This window comes from Lonchura striata, chromosome 5 (assembly GCF_046129695.1).
Source record: "Lonchura striata isolate bLonStr1 chromosome 5, bLonStr1.mat, whole genome shotgun sequence".
Lineage (NCBI taxonomy): Eukaryota > Metazoa > Chordata > Aves > Passeriformes > Estrildidae > Lonchura > Lonchura striata.
The window spans coordinates 5,989,193-6,006,450 of record NC_134607.1 but is presented as its reverse complement, the minus strand read 5'-3'; the positions used below and the strand labels follow the sequence as shown (position 1 = coordinate 6,006,450).

Genomic DNA, 17,258 nt, shown 5'->3' with positions numbered 1-17,258 from the left:
TCAAGAGCACAGCTCATCCAAGTGTTTGTGTGTCTGATCTGAGTAAGGCCAGATGAAAGAGAACAAACAAATGAGAAAACCAGAGTAGGATAGCCCTCATCTCTGCCAGTATTAATTAGATGAATAAGAATTTGCACCGAGGTAATCTGTGAGCAAGTTGTTCATTCTCAGGAAAGGAGAAGGCTGGTGGCCATATGGGGGTTTAAATTCCTGTGAAGTGCACATCGTGGTTAGAGTGATTTTTTCCTCAACAATAATCTTTAATAGAGGTACCCTGTGTTCCACGGGTACCTCTAAGGTTGTAAGGTTGCAAGGTTGTACCTCAGAACAGCAAACATTTTCACAATGTCTTTGAATTCAGCTTACAGCATTTTTCACCTGCAGTAAGAGATTGTTAAGGACCGCAACGAAAAGAAATTGAAAATCACTGCTCCGGGTGGAGCCTAATAAGATTGTCCTCGAGGAGCTCAAGTTAGATGCTGTGAAAAAGCCTTATATGCTGTTTTCCATTTTCAAAGCTGTGCAAATGTGAGATTTAATCCACTGAACGAGCTCTGTGAAAACTTAGATCTTCCTGCAGCGTTGCACTGCATGGTGTGACACACACAGCAGTTCTAGGGTGCACACAAATACCAATACCCTGCTCTGTGCTCTGATTTCAGCCTATTGCCCACCCTGCTCTGGCACATTTGATTGCTCCTTTTACTTTCCTCTCAAAAGGATTCTTTGCTGCCCTCTATTTGTCACAGTCAATTGCAGCAGCACAAAATGCACCAAAGCACAACAGTGACATCCAACCCTCACTTGAATAAGGTGCAAAGCAGCTGTACAAGTATTCCCCTGTGTCCTTTTTCTTTTAATGACAGCCAGATTCTTGCAACAGAACACTGAGGTGACCATACTGCTGCTGCACAGTTCATCAAAAGCGGTTTTGGGAAGTACTGGAAATTTATATTGGCATTGTGCAGTTGGCTTTGGGGAGATTGATTTTCCAGTTTGCTTCCTCGTGTATCTGTCCTAGACTGCGAGGCAAGATGTATTCAATTGCCATCTGTTACAGGTGTGGCAGTTACCTTGTCTTCATTGGGCAGTTTTCTTTATCTCTTCCCCAAACCAATCCTCCCCCCACGGAGACATCAGCTGTTAATGGATATTGAATGTCCCTGCATGACTGAGAAAAGTGACAGCATCCCATGGTGAGATGCTCCACTCAGAGGGAAGAGCCAAGCAATCTTACCTGGATATAATCTTGAGTTTCTGAACACCAGCACGGCTTTTTCTAACTGGATTTCTCAGAGGAACAGTTGCCTCTTCCACTGAATCTCCAGAGGAAGCCTTCACCTCTTCTACAGGATCACACCTGGCACTGGAGGAGGACTGCAGCCACAATTCCCAATTACACTGCTGCCAACACCCTGTCCAGCAGGGAGCCAGGCTGTATTCTGACTCTGTCAGTGTTGTTTTGGGTCACTGCATTGTTTGTTTTTATTTTCTTCCCTAATAAAGAACTGTTATTCCTGCTCCCATATTTTTCCCTGAGAGCCCCCTTTAATTTCAAATTTATAACAATGCAGAGGGAGGGACTCTACATTTTTGCCATTTGAGGGGAGGCTCCTGCCTTCCTTAGCAGAAACCTGTCTTTCCAAACCAAGGCAGTATCCAAATTTATTTTGTTGATAATGCAGGAGGACATCCGTGCATGTCCAGATCTCTGTTTCTTCCTGAAGCTAAGGAAAATCTGTCAGAGGGGTTAATTCACCTTACTCACCAGCAGTGAGTGGAGACCCAGGGTAGACAAGGGATTCACCGGTGAGCTGCTTCCTCTGTCCCGAGGCCCTGAAGGTGCTCCAGGAGATGCTGATGAGAGATGAGGAGGGTGTAAGAACCCCTTGACTCTGGTTAATGCAGTCCCAGCCCAGACAGATCAGTAACCTGGCTCTAACCTAAAAACCAGTTTTTGCAGAGAGCTCTGATTAGGCTGGGTGTAGCAAAATACATCAGCATTTTGAGGAAACAAAGGCACCTTTCCCCTTGCTGGGTCTGTGTTTGCAGAACACCAAGAACAGCCCCACGTGGTGGCTGCAGCTTGTTCTGTGGCAGCAGGAGGATAATGGAAGGCAGTGTTTCAGGGTATGTTTGCTTTGGAAACCATCCAACCACCCAAAAAAACAGTTTCTGAGTGCTAGAAAGCTAATTCAGTAGAAAAGTGAAATTTAACTTCTAGACAGATCACAGTAACTAAATTGCATGTGAATTTTTAAAAAAAATTAATTACAGCTAAAAATCATTCCATAGTATGCTGTTCTTGAAACAAGAAAGCTGACTCTAGATCTTTATTTTAACTGGCAGAAAAAGAAATGTCACTGATTTAGGACACAGAGAAGTGGTGGGAAAGGTGTGACAGAACACGATGTCCAGTACCTGATGATGTCTCAGGAATGGAGATGGATTTATTTTTGTGGTTGTTTGGTAATTCCTGATTTGCCTTAGAATGTATGGAAACCTTCTAGGAAAAAAAAAAACCAAACATACAAAACAATTAACAAAACCCAACAATGAACCCAGAAAAGTTCTTGATGGACATTACAATACTCTGACAAGACCATCTTCTTGCTCAGAGTTAGTTGAGAGGTCCTTGGGGACAGCTCCAAGCAGATGTTTTTGGGACACCAGTGATTTTATGAGTGCCTGTTAATTCCCTCAGTGGAGCTACAGTGGACAGCAGTGGTACTATTTGACATACTGCAATAATTGCCCACTAATTCTTAAAAAGTATGACTTTACAGGTACCCATTGCAAATACTTTATTTCCCTGGATCTTAGTCTAAGTGGGTTTTTTTTTGTCTTGGAAAAGGCACTGCCAGTTGAAAAGTGAGTGATCCTGACACACTTAAGCATTCATATCAAGCATAAATGATTCAAACCAATGCCTGTCATCTCAGATGCATCCTCATCTTGACCTTCTGATCACCCTGTGTTCATCACAGCTGGTTGTTTCTGTTTTTACTCGACTTTTACCCCTGTGTACCTGGATACTGGTTCTGAGTGCAATTTAGTAACACTCCATCCTCTGTTTTCTAAATCTGGGACCAACAGCAACAAAGCTGTTTGTACATTGGGACTGACAAAATCATTGAAAGTATGAGTAAACGCTGAAAAGATCCACAAGCCAGAAAGCAGGAAGCAGCTGAATCTAGGGGAAAACCCTCTTTACTTCTTAAAATGTTTTAATATCCAGCCATGCCCTTTTTTTCAGGCTGACTGTAGTTTGAGTTTGTCAAAAAAGTCTGGGTTACTTACGAAGTGTGAAATGGCCCGTGTACAATTTGGTGAAATTATACTTTCATCAAACACTAAAACTTATTAATACTGCTAATTTACTAGAGTTGTACAATTTAAAATTTTTTCATAGTACCTTTTCACTCGAGTTTAGGCTAATATTATCTTTGCAAATCATGCTGTTAAGTGTCAATATGAATCCAGTTCACAAAAAGTAAGGGAGAAAAATCCTCTAGACTTTGTTTCCTAGCTTTGCTGAGTTATAGCCCAGACTCATTTGTAGATAGTGTTGCAAATAAAAATAGCAGATATAAAATAGATTTTATAATAAGAGGCATGTATTTATTTTTCAGAGGTCTGCTAGTATGTTTGGTACCTGTTGGCACATGACCTCAGTACTTTAACATGACAATCTATTTGCTAAAAACTGGACAAATGACAGAGTTATTAGAATGAAGTATTTTAGCATACTGTCATTTGTTAGTGCTTAAGAAAATGTAAATACTTGAAAATTTTCAAGTTCCTGAAGTTGATTGATCTTTTTTCCAGTCCCAAAAGAAACAAGCAAGAAGGTAATGTGTTAAGCCAAGAGTATTTTCTCCAAAGTGCAAGATAATAGGAAGACCATATTTCTATGAGCTAGCAGAACCTGTTATGAAAATAATATACATTTAGGTGGCAGTAGTGATGTAGCATTTTTAAGGAGCAGCACTTATTCCTAATTGCCCATGACTTTTTTTACATACTGTGCCTTCTGTGCCATGTCCTCTATTACCAGAGGTGATCAGTTACAGAGCTGTGTGCTCAACTGTGGCTGAGAAAAGATGTTGGAAGTTCGGGATCTTTTGGATAAGAGACACTCCGGAGAGCTCTGAAATTGTGCAAGCACAGAGTGCCAAAATTCCTGTTGGCAAAATTCAGGGAAGTGCCTGGTCCATGTGCCTCTAGAGGGAGCGTGTGCATGCGATTGGACAATCCAGGGATAAACTCATGCATGCCAGAGTTTTCCCGCAATTTTACTATGAAAGTTGCAGCAAACTGCACTTTTCACCATCAGCACCTACTATTTTTCTTGACACTACAGTTCAGACATTTTGTGTTGTGGCAAAATAAGACATTACCTCAGATCATATATGCAAACATGTCCCTGACCCTTTGAGCACTTCAGCTTGTAGAGTCATTTATTCTAAAACTCAGTGGGGCTTCAAATTTGCAAGCCTATTTCTTACAGCTTGTAGAAAAGAAATAGTATTCCTGGTGTTTCCTGGAAGCTATCCAGGCCTTTGCAACAGGGGTAAAGCTGATGGCCCAGCACGTCAAGGCTATACACGATTAATGCTTTGGAAATTTTACATGTTGCTCTACTACTCTGTAGTTTATTTCTACATCCCTATTATTTTGTCTCTTTGCAGAGTGGAATACCTACATAATACAAACGTGTAGTTCTGTTGGCTGGTTAACATTCTCTCAAAGGTTAACAGTTCTTTTAGTAAGCTGTCCGATGCTGTGTGAAACCTAGTTTCCAGTGCTTTTTAAAGCAATGTTTTCATATCTGTGCAAATCACAAAACATTCAGATGGAAGTTAGTTGTTTTGACTCAAATCAGACTCTCAGGCATGCACTATAAGTGTTTGATCATTTGAAATGAAATATCTCTTATGTCTCCTACTGCTTCAATTGCAGTCTAATTTTGAGTTGCATCAGCACTTGCGTTTTTGCAGCATTAGAAAATAAACCCTTTATAAATGTTCCTTCCATGCTAATTTTTATACTACTTTGTGGTTTTTTAATTTTTTTTTTTTTTTTTAGCCACAAGTTTGGGAAAAAGATCACTTACTTGAACTATTCAGGTGACCTGGGACAACATCTCAAATATGACCAGTTAAATATCCCTCAGGAATATCCATCTGGTATGTGGCAAATTTCATATACTTTGCCTCACTTTTTTCTCGGGTAGAGTTGCATCCTGATCACTGTATTCCAAGAAGAATCTATTTCTTGGAAATCTGTAATTTACCTGTTTGTGCTGGGCTGGATTAATTCTGAAAGCTGCCCCCGATTGCCTCTCTCATTGAGGAAAAGTCACAGCTGAGCTCAAATACAGCACACAGAGCTGACCTTGACTAGCTATTGACATTGTTCTGTTTCATCTGATTAGTTTTTAAATCTAAAATTAAATATCTTTTGTGAGAAGACAGGAAACATTTTCTATCTAATGCCATGGATGGGGGAAAGGGGACAGAGAAAATGTTCCAAATTGCCCCAACAGCGCAGCTTTTGCTCGTTCAATTGTTACCATGAACATTTCAGAGCACTTTCCTTTCCATCAGGATCCTTCTGCTTGTCCATGCTGTGTATGGATGGCCAGGGAGGAGGAATGCATTCTAAACCAAACCTTGGAGCTGCTCTGATTGACATTAACTGAAGGAATGGCCTGATCATTTTATGTCACCTCAGGTCCAGTAGAGTGAAAGCTGTGTCCCACAGTGTGAAATGCTCTGAAAATACACAGCCCAGCTCACCCCCATGCTTCACAACCCTTTGCATGTGACTCTCAGGGAATATCCTATTTTAAAATACCTTTTTTTTTTTTTTTTTTGAGAACCTTGTTCATCTTACTGAGAACAGAACCTTTCCCTCAAGGGAAACTGGAATCCTACAGAAGATGGTAGAAGTGCAAAAACTGTACAATTGTACCTTTTTTTCCCTAGGAAAAAGAAACTGATGTGTAGGGTTTATTATTACAAATTACAGCCTAGTTATTTGTTTTACCTCTCTGACAGATATATTAGTTCTCAACAGGAGCAAGTGCTGTAAATAATCAGTTTGCTATTTAAACACTGAAACCAGAAACACATTTATGGCTAACAATAATAATTAGAGAACATTTAAAAAAAACCGCTGGGTTGCTATTTGGTTTCTCTGGAGTGAGCAGCTGTAAGAAAATGCAATCAGTGCAACTTTAGAGAGGCTGAGAATGAGTTCCATGAGCTTAAATTGTCAATAATAAAGATGTAACAGCTTCCAAACACATTAAAGTCTTGATGATGCTCCCATTTAAGTGAGTGAGGCTTTTGACCAATTTTAATAGCTGCTCCGAGTGTTTAGGGTTTAAATACATGAAATAAAATCCTTTGACACACAAGGAGTATATTAGAACTCCCCTTTTAGAAAAGCTAAAGTCAATGTGTGGTTTTTTCCCCCTACCTTGATTTGCTGCAGGCAATATTTCTTCTGGCCATTATCACATCATGATGATGCTGCAGAGAATCAGTGCTCCTGCAGGGCTGCTGCTGTTTTGTACTGAAATCAATGGTGCCTTGCCAATCTGTAAGAACAAGAACTTGGATTGTCTCATCTAAAGATTATACTTGCAAGCAGCAGCAAATAATGATAATTTCTAATGTATAAAAAAATCATACTTTAGGATTATCTGCATTAAATTAATTCCTTGCTGTTAGTCTTTTCTTTCCTGCAAGTGTGTTGCATGCTTGATCAAGAGATGCTGCAAGTTTAGGCAACTTTTATCATGCAGATTTTTCTTTGCCATTTGTTTCTTTCTAAGCCACAGTGCATGTATAACTAAAAGGATATTGCACTAATCACAGGAGTCAAGAGAGCTATAATGAGGCTGAGGGAGGCACTAACATTGCTACCTCTTACATCTGTAATTACCTAGAAATTGAGTGAGAATATAGCCACTGAAATGTTAATGAAGTTAAACTTTTGGCAGTGTATATGAGGAAGGCTTTGCATCCTGGTGCCTTCTTGGGCCCATTTAAAGATTTTAAAGAAACAGAAAGTTTGTGGCCATCATTCTGTTGTGTTAGGGACCAATGACTAGTTATTCTTGCCTTGATCTGACATAAAACCTCTATGTCTTGCTTTTGTTCTTTCTGGGTGTTTTGTCTCATCACTGCTGCACCAATTTCATACTCTTCTCCCTCAGCAATTGCTGAGCCAGCTCAGATGTTCACAGTTTTCTGAAGCAACAACACCAAATGTGCATTAAAGGAAAAAAATAAAAACCTTAGTCATGATGGTTACAGTTCAGGGTTGGCTCATCTTTGTCACTGCAGAATTTCTTCTAGATGAAATGTTCACCATTCTGAAAGCAGTAACCACCCTTGAGTTTTCTCCAAACCTTGTCTACCTTTGCCTAAACTTTCATCTATTCAATGCAGTATTGCTGCAGCTTGGAAGGGATGGGCTCTGGTGTGATGAGACTCCTTGTCCCAATGCATGCATCCTCGGTGGCACAGCAGTGCTGGCCACCCAAACACAACCCAGCTCAAGCACTGAAATAACTAATTTTTCCCCCAGCTCTCAATCCTTCTGTGCCCTCAGGAAGGAGGGCCCAGGGCTCTCTTAATATTATTTCCCAGCCAATCCCAGGTTTGCTCAGAGCTGTGATATTCCCTATCATAAAGAGATTTCCACAAACCAGATTTCTAAAGAGAGATTCCTTGTCAGGTACATAATTTTTTGACATTCTCAGCCAGCTGATGCTTGAAAGCCAAGTACCTGTCCACCAAGGCTCTTAAGTAGTAGGTGGCAGACATGGATTTTTTTGCACTTGATTGTAGGTATGCAGGTATCTGTTGTACCTGCTGTCTGCTGTGATTTTAACTCTGGATGAGATATTTTTACTTTGTGAGAGAGTAAAGAATGAGAACAAGTCGGAAAATAATCTGAGGGCAGCGCATTGTCTAGGAACACCAGAGGGTTTTGCTTGGCAAAGTGCCTGTAAAGCATTCATCCCATGTAATTGTTGTTTACCTGTGTTTTCAGTTTTGACAAAATATTTTGAAAAGTGGAGTTTAAAAGAATTACTCCTTGGGCTTTCTTGTGTGCATGCAGCGTGATGTCTGCTGTATTTTACTGATGCTGTGGTGATATCCCAATTTTAAAAGATCATAAGCTTGAGAGCCAAGCTGGACCACAGCAAAGGAACCTTCACAGTGAATGCAGTGCACAAGGCAGATTTGAGGAGGTGTGACCACAGACAGCTGTCTTGGGATGATTTGAAAATTCTCATTCTGTTTTCTGGAAGTGAGAGTGTGTGTGTGTGTGTGTGATGTATCTGTTACCTTTCTTAACCTGAAAACTCAGAAATACAGTATTTCTGCAGTCTGGAGTGATAGGGAAACTTTTCTCTTTTTTTAAGTGTTATTGATGGGAGCTTCAAAACAAATTAGCTGAGTGACAGACTTAACTTTGAAGTTTATACAAAGATTATAAAGTTAAGTATAAAAGTATATATAAGTATATTTAAAGTATGCATAAGTATATGTAAGTATATAAGAGTATAAGTTTATATAATAAATGTGTAAATATAATAAATATCATAAACTTATAAAAAGTTTATAAACTTGTATTAAAATTTTATAAACATAAAGAAATTATAGAAGTTCCATGACCTTTGGTCATGCAAACTGCCAGCAAAATTTCTTTTACCCAGGATTGCTACACTTCCTGCATTATTTAATCTGCAGAAGGCTGACAGAAATACTTATTGAGACACAGACTAATGTGTTTTATGGGAACTGATAGTTTAGCAGTGGGAAAAAAAGTCACCACAGTTTATCACAATAAAGCTTCAGTAATTTAATTCTGTGCCCTAAGAGCACTTAGCATGCTGCAGTTTTGTGCATGTGCACATATCCATGTGCAGAACTCTCAGGGAGAGAAAGAGAAATGCAACAGATGCAAAAAAAGAGCCATCAAAAACAATCTGCTTTAGGTTAGGCAGGATTGGCAGAGTCAGATCTTTCTCCAAATTGGTGTTAAACTCATAGTTCTAATATAACTACAGTATTCCAGCAGGGGAAAAAAGAGTAACTTGGTAGAGTATTTGAAATGTGTGTCAGTGTAATTCTCACCTGGACTCTCTAGGTGATGGAAGAAATTTGAGATCCAAATTTCTGGTTTTGCCCATGTGTAGAAATGAACCTGCAGAGGTTCACCTCTAGAAAGTTCTCAGCCACTCAGATGGCCATCTCATAAATTGTTTTGCCAAGACAAAATAATTCCCTGTGGAGGGACAAAAGGCGGGGGGGGGGGGGGGGGGGGTGGGATGGGGTGGGGGTTTCAATTAGCAGATTACCAAAATAGCATTTTGAGCAGGACTGTGTCTCAGCAAGAATAAAATCAGAGGATAAAAAGTAGGTGTCACAATTCAGTGCATGGAAAGATAAGGAGATTCAAATCAAGACCTTTCCTGTGTGGAAAAAAATATTTTTGGTGTTTTGCTGCATTGAGAAAATACTCTGGATATTAGTCTTAGCCAGATACATGATAATACAAAATACGACAAAGGCATTTAAAGGAATAACCCTCACTATCACTGTGGTGGTGTGGTTAGTAGAGCTGAATTTTGTGGTCAGTTTCACAGATAAAGTAATTCCTGCAGATATAAATAAGGTATTATTTCTTGGTGATACTGTGATGCTTCAGAGTTAAGAACAACTTTGACATTGAAAGTGTGGAGAGCTGTTTATGAGTCCCCAGATGCAAACACATCATTCAAGGACTTCCTGAACACAATTATGTTCTTCTAAAATATCTGATATGCTTTCTCCATCTGGTGAGTATGGGCAAAATCCTCAAAGTAGTTTTATTTCTAAATCTGCTGTTGTAAATTCAGAATTTAACATCTCCAAAGAAGAGAAAACAGAGTAGTTTAAATAGTCTGGTGAGGTGGTTATGCAGCACTTGTCCAAGGACCAAACTTAGGGTACAGAACCCTCCAGTTGCTACATGTCAACTTGTATCACAAGCCACAGTCTGGCCATCCCTTCACCATGAAATTCTTAAAATGTCCTAAAAAATACTGTGCACATTTAAATGAACTCTACTGGCACTGGAATATTTACAAGTCCTGTTCTTCCACTCCACATTCATAACATTTGGGGTTTTTAAATTTCGTTTTGCGGAGGTTTTTTTCCCATTCTGGAGTGAAAACATGAAAATAGTGGTTGTATAATTTTAGGTGCTGGAGAAAACAGGTGAAATCACCTGTTTTCCATGAAGTATAAACCCTGGGCAACTAAACCACCAAATAAATTAGTGTTATTTTAGAAAATTATATATGAATTAAATATGAATAAATAAAAAAATTAAATATTAATAAGTTTTAGAACAACCATCAGAAAAATATTTAATATTAAATCTTTCAAATAGCATTTTCCTGTTTAAAATAGCTATTTATTACTAGTGTTAAATGAAAAACTTAGAATGAAAGGATTTTGCAAGGATTTTTTTTTTTTTATTTTAGTATAAATTAAATAGCATGTCTTCTGTCCTACTCTTTGATTTGCTGATTTCCTTTAACCCTTTTCTGGAAAACCCATGAGGGTGAGGGTTTGGGGAACATCAGCTATGAATAATTCTGCATTCAGCCTTGTGACACAGTTTGGCTGTGCAGAAAAAGACAGGCACAGGGCTGTACATCTCCCTTCCTTCTACCTTATCCAGTGCATCACTTGTTCACACTGCATTTTCAAACCTTGGTGCCCAAAATGAAGGGTCATGGTGTAGCTGATCCCTAAAGCAAGTGAGCTCCCCCTCAAAGGCCCTAAGGCAATCATGTCTGGGGAATTACACTGATTTTCACCAGTGAGGTAATTGGCATTCAGTAGCTCTTTTTGGGCTGCAGTCATGTTGGCCATATTTTAGCCAACAGTGTATTTCAGAAACAAGTGCATTTAATCCCCTTTTCTGTCAAAGCACTAGCAAAAAGCAAGATTAAAGGATAAACACATTGATATAACCAGTAATTGCTATAATACCCACGTTGCCTGGCTGAACTCTAAAGCTATTAAGGAAATCCTCATGTCATTTACTATTATTTTAGCAACTGATATCTCTCCTCAATGTTATGAATCGTGTAAGTGACTTTGTTCCAGCAATAGATACATCATCTTAATACACTTCTTAAGAGCTGAGCACTTGATGTGTTAATGAGGTGTGCCAAATTACCACACAGTATTTTCTGTAATTGGGCAGCAGAATATAGCATTCTTTCTGAGTAGGCCTTATTATGTCAAGCACAGCATCAAGTGATACTAGTGCTCACATCTGCAATTTTTGCTGATCCAAAGGTTTTCTTCCTTCATGTCTCAGGGAATATTTGCATTTGGAAAGGTCGAGGGAACATGAAACATTCTCAGAGCTAGAAATTTCTATTCATTGCAGGTTGGTGTGCTGCACAAGCTTCCACAGTGTATACTTTAACACTAATCCTAGTTTTTACCTGCAGGCATCAGCCTGGTGCCTTATATATAAAAGGCAATTTAATTCTTCCATGAGTTAAGTCTTGAGTAGTGCAAGAGGTACTTGTGGCAATTTCATGAAGTGGGATGAATGGGAATCACTAGATACAGGTTTTGAACACTCCAAGTTTGATACAGGCTTGTGAAAGAAGCAAAAATAATGCCTATTTTCTCTGCAGTCTCAACCACTTTGCTTCCTTCTACTGTAAATGCAGGTGAACCCAGTGGGAAGAAATGATGATGTGTGACTCCAGTTCAGAAGGCTGAACGACTTCTTTATTATAGCTATGCTAAAAGTTATTAATATACTATATAAAGGAAGATACTGAAACTACAAACCTACTTTCTCTAACTACCATAACTGACTCACAACTCCAGGCCCTCTCTGAGAGTCCAGCCCCAGGTGGGTTGGATTGGCCATCAGGCTCAAACAATCCTCACCAGAATCCAACCAAGCACTCATCCCAGGTAAACAATTCTCCAAACACATTCCACATCAGAAAAACAAGGAGCAGAAATAGAAATTGTTTTCTCTTTCATTTCTCTCTGTGCACCTCTATGAAAAATCCTGAGAGGGAGAGAAATGTGCCTGCCACATCCTTCTAGTCTAAGAATGCTGCAGCAGGACAGCACAACTTGTACAGAAGTAACAGACTTGAATTTTAAGAACAGGTCCAAGCACTTTAAATTTAGATCAGTAGTGATTTTACCAGCAACGAGCTCAGTGGTGAAAGGTGTAACTCAGCCAGCCCATCTCTGCAGCCTACATAGCTGCTGGAGAAGGATTTGTAAGGGTCTTCTTGAAGCTGGAGTGGGCTGAGGTCCCATGGCAGAAAGCAAGAGGGAAAACAAAGCCCTGTTTTCAGAAGCTGGTCCCTGAGTAATGCCTGTGAAGCAGGTCTGTGAGAGAGGGGGGTGCACAAGTGCCCGTGCTGTACAGTGCACTGCACTGGCACTGCAGTGTATTTATCAGGGCATGTGCAAACTTAAAGGGCTCCAAGAAGTCTCCTTGCAAAGAAGATGACTTGGCAAATCACTCTGATGTCTGCAGGCACCCAGTTCTGAGGCCAAAAATCATTTAATAGAAAACTATAATTGTCTTTTGTCCATGACAGTTTAAGGCTAAAGAAGCAAGAGAGTCCATAGAGGTTTACATTTTCCCTTCCTCCTGCTGAGTTCTGTCCCTGCAATCATGCCTGATGTGGGGTAGGAGGGATGACTTTCCTGCAAGAGCCATTGCAAAAACTTGCTGAATTCAAGTTGTCAAACCTGGAGCAACTAGAAAATTGACTAAGTTTGGGGCCCATGGGCTGTTCTATAACCAAAGGAGCAAATTTAAAACCAAATGCAAGCTGTAATAAATTGCCCTGAATTACTGTTTTGTCTCAGCCACTTGTCCAATTGAAAAGTGCAATTACCTTCAGTAAAGCTTGGAGGTGGCTGGAGATGATGGGGCTTGTTGGGAAGGATCAGATGATTAAGCCTCACAAAGCACATGCAAGTAGCTGGCACATCCACAAAGTAGCTGACAGTGGGTGGCAGACACTTAAATTTCACTCAGTTTGTGGGGGTGTTTTAATATTTAGTAATTTTCTTTTGAAAGCATTTTGCAGAGTTCCTTTCAGCATCTTAACTGAGAAACCAAAGAGATGGTGATGTTGCTATATTCTGAAAATGTAGTAGTAATTGGCTGTTTCTACCCTCTGTATTTTGCAGTTTAAGTTAATTAGGTAGTGTAGTGCCTGCTTCATTCCTGTGCTATCCATGAGTCACAGAATTACCAAGGGTGGAAGAGACCTTGGGGATCAAGATCAAGCCCCAACATCAACCCAGCATCACCATAATCACCCCTAAACCATGTCCCAGGTGCCACCTTCAGACACCTATGGAACAGTTCCAGAGATGGTGACTCCACCATCTCCCTGGGCAACTTATTCAAGAGTCTGACAACTCTTTCAGTGCCATGGCAGGCACAACCCAGGTGCCTGTGCCCTCCTGGGCACACTGTGCAGCACATCCTTTTCCCTGTTTTCCAGCCCTTCTGCCCCAGCCTGGAGCTGCAGGCTTGGTGGGACCCAAGGGCAGGACCCAGCATGTGGTTTTGTCGAACCTCAGACCTTCCTGCCCTGCAAGAGATCAGCATTCCTGCCTAATTTAGTGTTTTCTCTGAACAGACCAAGTGTGCACTTAATCTCCTCATGCAGATAATCAATAAAGATATTAAACAGCACCTTCCTCAATCCTGAGCCCTGGGGACACCACTTGTGAACAGCCACCAAATGAATCCATCAGGGTGCTGGGATGAAAGTATGTGGTACCAAAAATCATCACATTTTTCTAGCAGGAGCTGGATATTTCTTCAGGGATAGCGAGTGTGTATGTTTTGCATTTGGTGATGTGGCACCAAAATTCAGCGTTTGTTCCCAATGATGATGTTTGCAATGCACAGGTTTTATCTTTATGAATTACTTTCTTACAATATAGGCTGTCATTGCTTAATGATTTTTCTATATCTGTTTCAGTGAAAGGGGGGGGAAAACCCAGCAAAGTGGAGCTGTGTAGTTCTTTGTAGTGATCCTTTCCTGTGATGTTCAGATGATTGATTCAAGGACATGGTTTATGTCTTTGGGAAATTCTATTTTCCAAAGCTCATCAAATTGACAGAGCATGTATTTTCAATTTAAACAGAGATGATGGTTACTAACTTGAGTCAGTGAGAGAATCAAAGAAGGAGTCAAGGGGGTTAGTTCCAAATGCTGAATGTGAATGCACACATAGTTCTTAGCTAGAATGTAGGTTGGAAGATTGCTGTGTAGAGTTGGATTCAGTTGCACCCTTTCTTTTTGCATCTGCTAAGGAAAGGATTGCTATGTATATTGGAATGAAGCAACGTTGACAAATTTCCCTTGAGCTCCTAGGTCACACCCCCATGAATTACTCAAAGATAAGGCTTAGTGAAGCTCTGCCTCAGTTAATAAAATCACTGTACCATTTTATCTTCAGAATTTTCTCATTAGAGGACAAATTGTGTTGTGGGTATTTTTGTTGATCATTTCAATGCTGACTGTCTTCTTGCAATGCTGGCAGGTGGGAAGACATGGCTTGATCTTGGAGTCGGGAACATTCTTTGAAATAGCTAACCTGAAGACAAAAGAGATCTAGCTCTACAGCAAGTCACAGTGTTATTGCTTTGAGCTGAAACATTGGCCTTCCAAAGCAGCAGCTGGATTAAAATGTGTGTTTTAAGTAGTGCTTGAAGAAGCTCCTGTGTACAACTTGTAGAGTGGAAGGTGTCAGGAGCACTCCCAAAAACTGAGTGAATGCAACTGCAACAGGTTTGGCTCCTTCCAGCCTCCAGTACTACCCCACACACCCTTGAGCCATTCCAGACCACCTGCCCTGTGTGCACTTTGGGTACACCTCCCTGGGGTACAGCACTTTCTTGTGCTATAGAAAGCACAGTGTGATGGGCTGTACCTCCCATGATATTTCAGAGACTTTCCACTGAACGAAACACCAAAAAACAACTTATCCTTGATCCCCCGTGTACAATATCACAGAGTAAATGTATAAGCCACCAAAGGCCAGAATGCAGCCCCCAAACTTGTCATATTTCTTCATATACAAACACCAGTTCATTGTCCAGCTACCTTCAGGGTAATAGCCAGTTCTGTGTCTCCTTGTTAACAGAGTGCTCATTGTTCTTATCATTTTCCCCCATCAGTTATTTTGGCACTAGCTTACAGTGCTGTGGTATAAATAGCTCTTGTTTGAGCTGATCTCATCTGAAGCAGATTACATTTCTTTATGCTTGTTTTTCTCCACCCCAGCGGAGATAACAATAGATTCTATGATAGAAGGATTGAAAACAATGAATTTTCTAGGCTAAGGAAAACATGCAGCCTTTTTGCTTGAACTGCTGTTATATTCAAAGGACACAGCCTCCCTGTGCCCCCATAGCTCTGAGGTTAAGAAACCAGTGATGCATCCATGGCCAGGGTCTTGTCCCCTTGTTCCTCCTCAATACAGCATCCTGTCTTGTCTCTTGGCTCCTGCCTGCATATACCTGTTCAAGTTTTGCCAGGTTTCACAGGAGAGCATCTGTAAGAGTCTGACAGCATCCAGCCTGGCCTGTGTCACTGGTTTGAATTTGATGTGGCCATTGAAAGGAACCACCTCCCCGAGTGCTCTGGTACCTGTGAATCTCTTCACTGAACTGCTGATAGATTTCCCCACAAAAATATTCAACGCCCAAACAGTTCCCCCTGAGATCTTACCTTAATGCTCTCAGGAAGGGAGATGGCATAAGGCTGCCCGAGGTAAAGGTCTCTTGGGTGGGACCTCTATGCTTAGGGCTCTCCAGCGTGGCAAGCACATTTCTCTCGCCCTCAGGACTTTTTATAGAGGTGCACAGAGAGAAGAAAGAGAAACAATTTCTGCTTCTGCTCCTTGTTTATCCCATGTGGAATGTGTTTGGAGAATTGTTTCCCTGGGGTGAGTGCTTGATTGGATTCTGGTGAGGATTGTTTGAGCCTGATGGCCAATCCAACCCACCTGGAGCTGGGCTCTCAGAGAGGCTCACAAGTTGTGTTATAATCAAAGTAATATGTAGTTTTAGTATCCTCCTTTTATAAAGCATATTAATGTATTTTAACATAGTTATAATAAAGAAATAATTCAGCCTTCTGAACTGAGTCAGACATCATCATTTCTCCCCATTGGGTTCACCTGCATTTACAATACTCCAGGAGAAAAAAAATTTCAACACAGAATAAAGTTTATATATCTTTGCAAATACCAAAAATGCTGGGAGAAGACCGGTGTCCTGTATATCACACGGGGAGAATATGAACATGAACATTCAAGGACCAATAGATCAAAGTGAACCCCCTTACTAAACATGAGCAGCTGAAAAAAAAAGTTAACAAAACCCGTGACACTACATGCCAGTCTGTCATTTCTTTGCAGACCTGGAGACTTTATTATGTGACATTATTTTCTGCATGGGCAGAGGTAATTTCTGGACCACTCCTGAATGTACATATTTTTATATTTTATGTTTTTTATTTTCTACTCTTTATTTGACTTACAAGTTTATTAGGAATTACCCAATAAAGTTTATAAATATGGAATTAATTTCTAAGATACAAATGCTTTTGAACTATTTTTCCATATACTTAAATATCTTCTTTTACACAAAGAGGTGTGGGCAGTTGTGGCACATCAGGTTGACAAGTACCATGAAGAATAAAATGTTCCCTGTGTAATTTGAATTGTGCAGATGGCTAACTAATAATGCTCCCAAATACTAAATATATGCAGTTAATTACTGTAGCTGCACATGCAAAATGTGTCAAAGTTTTTTCTTACAAATTCAAATGAGGATAAACAATCCTCTAATTTCTTGGAATTTTCCTCCAAATTCTTGAAATTTTAATCAGTGGAGTTATATTGGTGAGCGCATAATACAGAATATAGACTAACTTTGAGTACCCCAATGTTTGGACTTCATTGCTTTTGCAGATTGAGTTGATAGAAATTTCAAATTTCTTTAGAAGAAACAACAGCTTGGATAATATACCTAATATTCTTACACATTGAAAGTCTGTTATTAGTCCCAATGTGAATTATTGGCCAGCATAAAGGGAGAATTTTCAGTGTTTTCTTTCTAACTATGCTGTGGATATTGCTTGTGTTTGATGGGCT

The 17,258-nt window shown here is 40.0% G+C and overlaps 1 protein-coding gene across 1 annotated transcript in view; it reads right to left on the bottom strand.

Annotated features, from left to right (window-relative positions):
• Positions 1–1,977, bottom strand: part of LOC110470362 (fatty acyl-CoA reductase 1) — a 133,586-nt gene extending 131,609 nt beyond the window's left edge. The window contains exon 1 of the mRNA XM_021529907.3: positions 1,769–1,977. The gene's annotated coding sequence lies outside the window, so the exon portion shown is untranslated. The remainder of the gene's footprint in view (positions 1–1,768) is intronic.
• Positions 1,978–17,258: the final 15,281 nt, after the last annotated feature.